The following is a 7,731-nucleotide window of genomic DNA, read 5'->3' as shown; positions in this document are numbered from 1 at the left end:
CTCACAGCGCGGCACTCGGTGCCGCGCTGCAAGCTTGTAGATCTGCTATTTTTGGAAAAGTCGTGAAAATGTGTGCTAATCTTTGAATATATGTATTTTCAAAGCAAACGTTTGTAACTCAAAATTTGCCTCTGGGTGGTCCCTGGAACTACATATTTTGAGACGGGGGTCCGTGGCCAAATAAATATCAGTTTGGGGGTCCTTGACATGAAAAGGTTAGAGAACCACTGACATGGTAGTCTCTCAAGAACCGACTAAAGCCTGTATCAGAGTGTACGGTGGAGAGCTATCCACCGCAAATTTGAGGTGGAAAGCTTTCCACCTCAAGTCAGAAAATAAGTGCAGGCCATCATAGTACGCCACGGTGGAGTCCTATTCACCGTGACTGACTAGTCTAGATTGACCAATCAGTGAACGGGGTGTAGAGCCTGTCTGTCTGATAGTAAAAACAGAGAGATGTGTTGGGACTCACGGTGTAAAGCTCTCCACCGTGAGGAATGATGTAACGTTGTAGTTTCATGACTCAAAAAGACTTGAAAAGACTACACCGCGGTGTAAAGCCTTCCACCGCGGACCCGACTATGATACGGGCTTAACTGAGCTCCAGGTGAAGTGAAAAGGACCTTTTCTTTGACGATGGCTGACATAGAAACACAGGTTTTTCAAAAAACCTTAGAAGGTTTCAAAAGACACTTATAGAATCGGGTCAAAATTCTAATTTTCACGATTTTTCAAAAATAGCAGATCTACAAGCTCGCAGCGCGGCACTCGGTGCCGCGTTGTGAGCTTGTAGATCGGCTGTTTTCACTACTTGGGTCTGTAACTCAAAGCATACAAATGTAATCAAATGGACCCTTATGGGTATGTAACTGTGTACAAATGTAACCAAATGGACCCTTAAAGCTATCGTATGTAACTGAGTGTAGAGATGGACCCTTATTTACCTCTGAGAGGGTAGAAATGGAACCAAATGGACCCTTATGAGTTCCATTTTGTACACTGAGTTAAATAAATGTTGATTTTACAATACATGTTGGGGTCTGGTATAGAAATTCCATTAAATGGGGGTCCGTAGCCTAGTGCAATTTAAACTGGGGGTCCTTGAAATCAAAATGGCTGAGAAGCACTGCTAGAGCCATGAAAATCATGGCATCTTTTCAAATGGGGGTCCGTGGGCTAATTTGGGGGTCTTGACATGAAAGCTGCTCTAGCTGTTTAGACTGTTGCAACATCAACCATTGAACAGCCCATACATCCAAACAGAAAAGTCTGATTGTAATAAACAACATTAAACTCACCAACATTTCAGCAATAGGCTATAGAAAGCTTGAATTATCATTGAATTATTCTCTATCTACAGTGTTTGTTTGGTAAAATCCTTTGTAGAGATGTTATGAGTTAATTTCTGTCAAGAAATTCCATGCAGGTGATTTTCTTCTTCTTTTTTTCTGAAGTGTTGGGAGTTTGAAGTGGGAAATCAATGGTCCTGCATACCACATGCACTGCATGTTTCTAATTGCACATAATGCAGGAAGCCACTATTCTGTTTGGATTCATGGGCTGCCAATAGTATGTTGCAACTAGATTCAAGATATTAAAACAATCTAGAGTTGCAATTTGCAGCTAACTAAAGCTGCATGTTAACTGTTGTAGCTGAGTAGAAAGTACAATATTTCCTCCACTGCTGTTTAGTGATGGGATGTAATGAAAATGTCATTAATTCAGCGATGTGTGCTATTGTCATTCTTTTTACTCTAATAGGTCATGCCAGATTCTCCCACCGTAGTAATCTATCTGCCTTGGAATACCTGTTTCTCTGGTCACTGCGAGGACTCTTAGACGGTATGTATAAGCTATGTTAATATTTATATATTATGACGTGAGGTTAATACTAAAGCATCAATTAGTATGCAGCATGTTAACTTGGCCATTGTCAAATAATTAAAGCTGTCTCACAAATGTATTGGAGTAGAATGTACAATATTTCCTTCTACCTTCTCCCTCAGACAAAAGGAAGTAGTCTGTGATCAACCACACGTCTCCACAATCAGGAAGATGGCCAGCCCTAACTTTGTTCTAGATCTTTGATCCAACTCTGAATTCCAACTCAAAACCTTTAAGATTTTAATGCATCTTGTTATCTCCCTCTTTCTCCTCATCTGTGTGTACGGACGAGGCACCAGCGGTTGACACCGCAGAAACCCCGGCGTCGGAGCTGATCGAGGCCGACACAGAGCTGGTGGCCAGGCCGAGCGACCATCAGTTGTAACCACGAGCACAACGGCACCGTCTACCAGGTCACCATGGAGAAGCTAGACCTCGGCTGGCCCTGGGGAGGCGGCGGTGGCGGAGATGACAGCAGCCAGGGCTGTGCCGGGTGGTGGACGGGGGCCTGGTGGGCGAGGACTACACCCAGCGGGGCAGGGTGAACTGCACGGACACGCTGGACATCAGCCTCCAGCTGACGGAGGTGGTGGAGGAGGACCACCGTGCTCCTCACCGTGCCCAACCCAGGTGTGATGTCTCGCACACACATGCACGCACGAACACAGTGGTACTCTAAACTTTGAAATTTGAAGGTCTCCCCTTAACTTTGACAGCGTACACATATTTGTACACTGTCAAAGTTACAGACATGTAAGCCAGGGTCAATTTAGACTCCCATAAAGAAATTCCAGGGTCTCTCTAGAACCTAGTAACCACTTGAACTCTAATGTTCATATTCAGAGAACTTTAGCCAAAAATAGCAGACCTACAAGCTTGTAGATCGGCTATTTTCGGCAAAGAGGTTTGGTGTAGAGGGGAAAAGGAGCACACTAAATACAGCGTGAAAGGTCAAGTTTATTAAGTATTGACGGTTCAAGTGGTTAAATATCTGATAACACAAATTGACATGAATCCAAAATACACTGATGATTGTGCTGTCAAACGATGAAACTATATGGAATCTGGGGGTCCCTGCTTCATCTCTCTCTCAGGGGAACTTGGACTGAAAAGGTTGAAGACCCCTACCCTAGAGTCCCTGAAATCCACTTTGAGAAGCACTGCGCTAACCCATGCCACGGACACACACGGATGCATTACGCTGCCCCTGAAACTTATAGTAAAGGTGCTAACCTAGTAAGGCTGGACTCAAAATATCAGATATCGGTATACAGTATAGTGCAGGGGTGCCCAAAAGGTAGATCGGATCACAAAGGCTGTGCAGGTAGACCATATAACATGCCACTAATATAAAGTTTTGGAAATCTCAATGGAAATTTGTTGTGGCACAAGTAAAGCATGCTCGCTGACATACATGTCCTATGTTCCTAATCTTTAACTTGTGTTCTTTTTATGTAGACCACAGTTCGAGCCAGGCACAGACGGTGGCGCTCACACGTCTGCAGTTTGCGAAAATGATCAAGGTAAATCAACATTTCAGGCATCAAGAAAAACACATCTCTCATTGTCATTAGGGGATATTTCTTAATGTTCATTTTTTTATGTGCTCCAATCTAGAGAGAGACTATGTGGACAGGCACACCAGTGGCGTCCGTATGGGTATCCTGGAGATCGTGGCGTTTCAAGGAGGCCCAGACTCTGCTGAAAGCTGGAGGATGAAGTGGTCGTCGCCGGCCATCCAGATGTTCGAAGTGCCTTCGCTGTGTTTGTCCATAATGCTCTCCACAGAATATCCTCCAGGTTGGAAGTACTTCTTTGAGACTGTGCAAAGCTGTTCCTGTATCTGGATCGGGCCCGGCTCCATGGGGGGGCCTCAGGGGGCTTTGCCCCCCGAGTTGCAAGTTAGGCCCCCTCAGTTTATATTCTAAATGACGGTCAATGCGTCCATCAGAAACCCCCTCTCACATTGGAGCCCCCTTTCGCTAACGCGCTGGTGCTGCCTAGTTCCTGTGGCCAGGGGGGACTCCGACTGCCGGTAAATCTCAGTCCAAATGATGGTCAATGCAATTGACCGTCCATCGGAAGCCCCCCTCAATGGAACCCCCCTCTATCACACTGTGTGACGCTGCACAGCGTTCGGTGCACCCAGGCGCGCGGTTTATTTGTACAGTATATGTACTATAAATGGATGGACTGTCAAAACAAGTTGTTATTAGTTAGAATACATCACAGACCCTTTCAAACGAGAGGGCACTTGTGAGTAAAGTTGGCAAGTTGTTCAACCACTAATTAACAACAATGCACGCTCATTTTAAGATGACAACAACAAACATGGACGCAACACTGGTCTGTCGCATCCAGTCAGATGAAACACGGTGGACAGCTGGACACGTTAAACGTTACCTTGAATGGAATATATATATGAGGAGCAATTATGTCAACTTCCCCAAAAGGCTCTCCTGTCCTATTAAACCAGACGCTGGGACAGCATCCACTGCTTGTATCCACAATATAACTTGTGAGTACCTATCCTAATGTATTACCTTAACATGTCACGCCAATGCGCAAATGGTAATGTGGGTACAGTAATTAATATACAGTATTTGTGCAAGTTGGTCCTAACATTTGAGTATAGCCTATATGCATTATGTTCAGACAGTTCAATCCAAAACATAATGCTTATGGTTGTGTAAGGCTGCTTTTATACGGACCTGGTTGTCATTAATGCATACAGATATCTATGAAAGGTCTTTTTATTAGATGTCTGGTAGATTGTAATCGTGCCAGGTCACGCTGACCAGCAGTTTAAAATACTAGCACGATCTCTGGTAGACCTACCGGTACAGTATATCTTTAGAAAAAAAAAAAAAGATAGATATATATATGTTTTTTATTATAAGCGACTTTGGTCTTGTTTTCCTGTCTTGTTGCCAGGTTTGCTTATTATAAGAGACTTTGATTTTGTTTTCCTGTGTAGTTGCTTATTTGGCATTGCTTTCAAGATTAATTCTGAAACTAGCTGATGTAATAGAGCTAAAGGGTCTTTTGGGCTTGTTTTCATAGACCTGTTCAGTGTTCACTTGTTTCCCTCACAGAAAATAAATGTTGCAACTCTCTCAGTGAGAGAAAGTGAACACATTGCATATTATATAGCTGATTGATTGATTGATTGAATACATTACTCACAGTTGGCAGATTGTACACTTAAATGCTATTTAATGGCACTCCGTTTTATTATTTATATCAGCTATTGTGTTGTTAACCAAATTAACTATAATGTTCAGTAAACAGTGAAACACCAGGCATGGATTACAGACAGTTTGGTATAGTTTAGTGGGTACACAGCAGAGGAGTTGTTCATATGAATGACTGGCATGATGCTGATGGTAGCTGGCATGAGCCCGACTCATGCGCACCGGGCGGGCGGGCGGGCGGGGGGGCGGGGGGGGGGGGGGGGGTTAACTTGCCCCCTCACAATTTTCAAAAGCCCCCTTAGTCATTTCATCCTTCAGCCGGCCCTGATCTGGATGCTGGAAAATCTTCAGCACGCGTTCAGACACTGAGAACCAAATTTTCTCAGTATTGGAGGAGACAATGTTTTGGACCTGATGTTTTGAAAATGAATCTCAGACATCGACATTGAACTGAATGACTGAATGTCTCAGGTCTAGGTTTGTTTGGCGTTGATTTACCTGAGCGGTCATAACATTTGGATCATCTTCCCAAAGCAAAAAACTGCAGTCCTTAGAGTATCATCACTCGTCTGTGCCGGTCTACATACAGTTGGAATTTGATTACTTAAAATAAAAGCTCAATATTTTTGTAAATTTTGAAAAATAAATGGTGGTACCTGTAAACCAAAAATATGAAGAACTGGACATGGTTTTAGTGGACAGATACAATGATACTTATACACTTAAAGTTCTAGACATCCTGTTTAGGTTTAAACTAAATGTCTTCCCAGAAAATAGAAAGTCTACAAGCTCACAACATGTCACAGGCTGCGCGTAGTGAGATTGTAGCTGCTATTTTTGGATTTTCTCTTGTTTTATTTATTTTTTGTAATGGATGTGCTGTTTGGAGTCTCAGATACTGAGAGCTTTATAGGTTGCATATTGCCTTACCCCCAATGCCTAAACTTCAAAGGCATTTGATTTATTTGACCATTTCAAAACACATTTTAAAGTGATGTTCATTTTAAAATGTCTGTTTCTGCATAAGGGGCAAGGCCATGGAACCAAACCATGAAATCAAAGGTGTACTTATTATTTGTTTGACGCATTCATGCTGTTTTGAGGTTAATTACAGTGCAATTTATTGCTGCCTTTGTTGATTATATTTTTGTACAAGTAAGTTTGTAATGGCTTAATTTTAATTTGGGATCCTCAAATGAAAATGTTTGAGAACCACAGAGACTTGAGAAACACCTGCACTGAATTTATGGTTTACCTAGTTTAATTATTGTGAAGATATTGAACATTGTTACTGGCACATGCAGAAAATGCAAAAAATATAAATGTTTATAATTTTATATAAATAAATGTAAATTTATATAAATTGTCTCAATTATTTTTTAATGGCTAAATAACCAGTCCTAGTTGAATGAACATATTACACAAGTGACGATAAATAATTTGTTTCAATTGGCTGAATATAAGTCAACAGAGTATGTCGTTCACTCAATGTAAAAAAATTAAATTGCAATTGGCTGAACTTTAAGCCAGCAAAGAGTTTTTCGTTCTGTCAACGAATAAGTCAACGAAGAGTGTTTCATTCTGTCAATGTTTTGAACTTCAAAATTGAGTCAACTCGAAAACCGACTCGCAACAGGTTGCCGAAAGATAATCAATTGGACCAATTTAAAATGTTTATCAGTGTACAATGCTTGCAGTCCATAGGGTGGTTGTAATCCATTCTCTAGCCTTCTATCGCAACAGTACACAAGTCTTTTGTGCTGTCTTCCCACATTTTTTGTATTTCTTCCTGTAGGCATGTTCCTAGTGTAGCTGAGTGTCTCAACCTCAACCTGATGGCAGAAATATCTACCTTGAATCATTACTAAGTATAACTCATTAACTTGTCTGTGGGTACTGTACCATAATGAATCATGAATGAATGATTGTTTGATACAAGCAAACTGACAACTTCACTCTCTGTCTGGTCTGTGCTTTACTGAGCAAGTTTTCTACTGGTAGTTCATTCTGAAATGGACAAACCTTTTTGTCCAGTCCAGTCCAGTGTTGCTCGACGAGTCAGTAAGTTGCCATTTTAATACAGCGGCACATGACTAAGTTAGTGATTTGATCTGACCTTCATCATGCTTTGTGGCGGTCCCAAGACCAACACAGTCTATCTCTGCAGTCTGTCAGGGTGAATAACTGATCTGGATACTCTGGTACTTGTTTATGGGGGTTGAACCAATAGTGACCATGATCAATTATTAGACTCAAGCTTCCTCATACTCAGACAGAGCTGGGCAAGACAGCTTTCTCTGTCAGTGGCCCAACTTCGTGACATGATCTCCAAACTCTAAAACGCAGCTCCCTGACCTCCCTGGTGTCCTCAGGAAGACATTAATCTGAAAGTGTGTTATGGTGTCCCCAGGAAGACATATCTGAAAGTGTGTTATGGTGTCCCCAGGAAGACATCTGAAAGTGTGTTATGGTGTCCCCAGGAAGACATCTGAAAGTGTGTTATGGTGTCCCCAGGAAGACATATCTGAAAGTGTGTTATGGTGTCCCCACGAAGATGGTTGTATCTGACGTCCCCACGTGGGACGACCCAGTCAGATCTGGGAGAAAAAGTATTGAATTTTGATAATTTAAAGTCAGAAACTTGTTCCTGATT

The 7,731-nt window shown here is 42.1% G+C and overlaps 1 long non-coding RNA gene across 1 annotated transcript; it reads left to right on the top strand.

The window, feature by feature from the left end:
- The first annotated feature begins 1,820 nt into the window (after nucleotides 1-1,820).
- Nucleotides 1,821-5,298, top strand: LOC308289632. The gene is made up of 3 exons (XR_013962248.1): nucleotides 1,821-2,514; nucleotides 3,343-3,407; nucleotides 3,502-5,298. It is a non-coding gene; the product is annotated as an uncharacterized lncRNA (long non-coding RNA).
- Nucleotides 5,299-7,731: the final 2,433 nt, after the last annotated feature.

Source organism: Nannobrachium achirus (genome assembly GCF_963921795.1).
Source record: "Nannobrachium achirus genome assembly, chromosome: 8".
NCBI lineage: Eukaryota > Metazoa > Chordata > Actinopteri > Myctophiformes > Myctophidae > Nannobrachium > Nannobrachium achirus.
The sequence above is the reverse complement of the archived record's forward strand: the minus strand, read 5'-3'. Positions and strand labels throughout refer to the sequence as shown.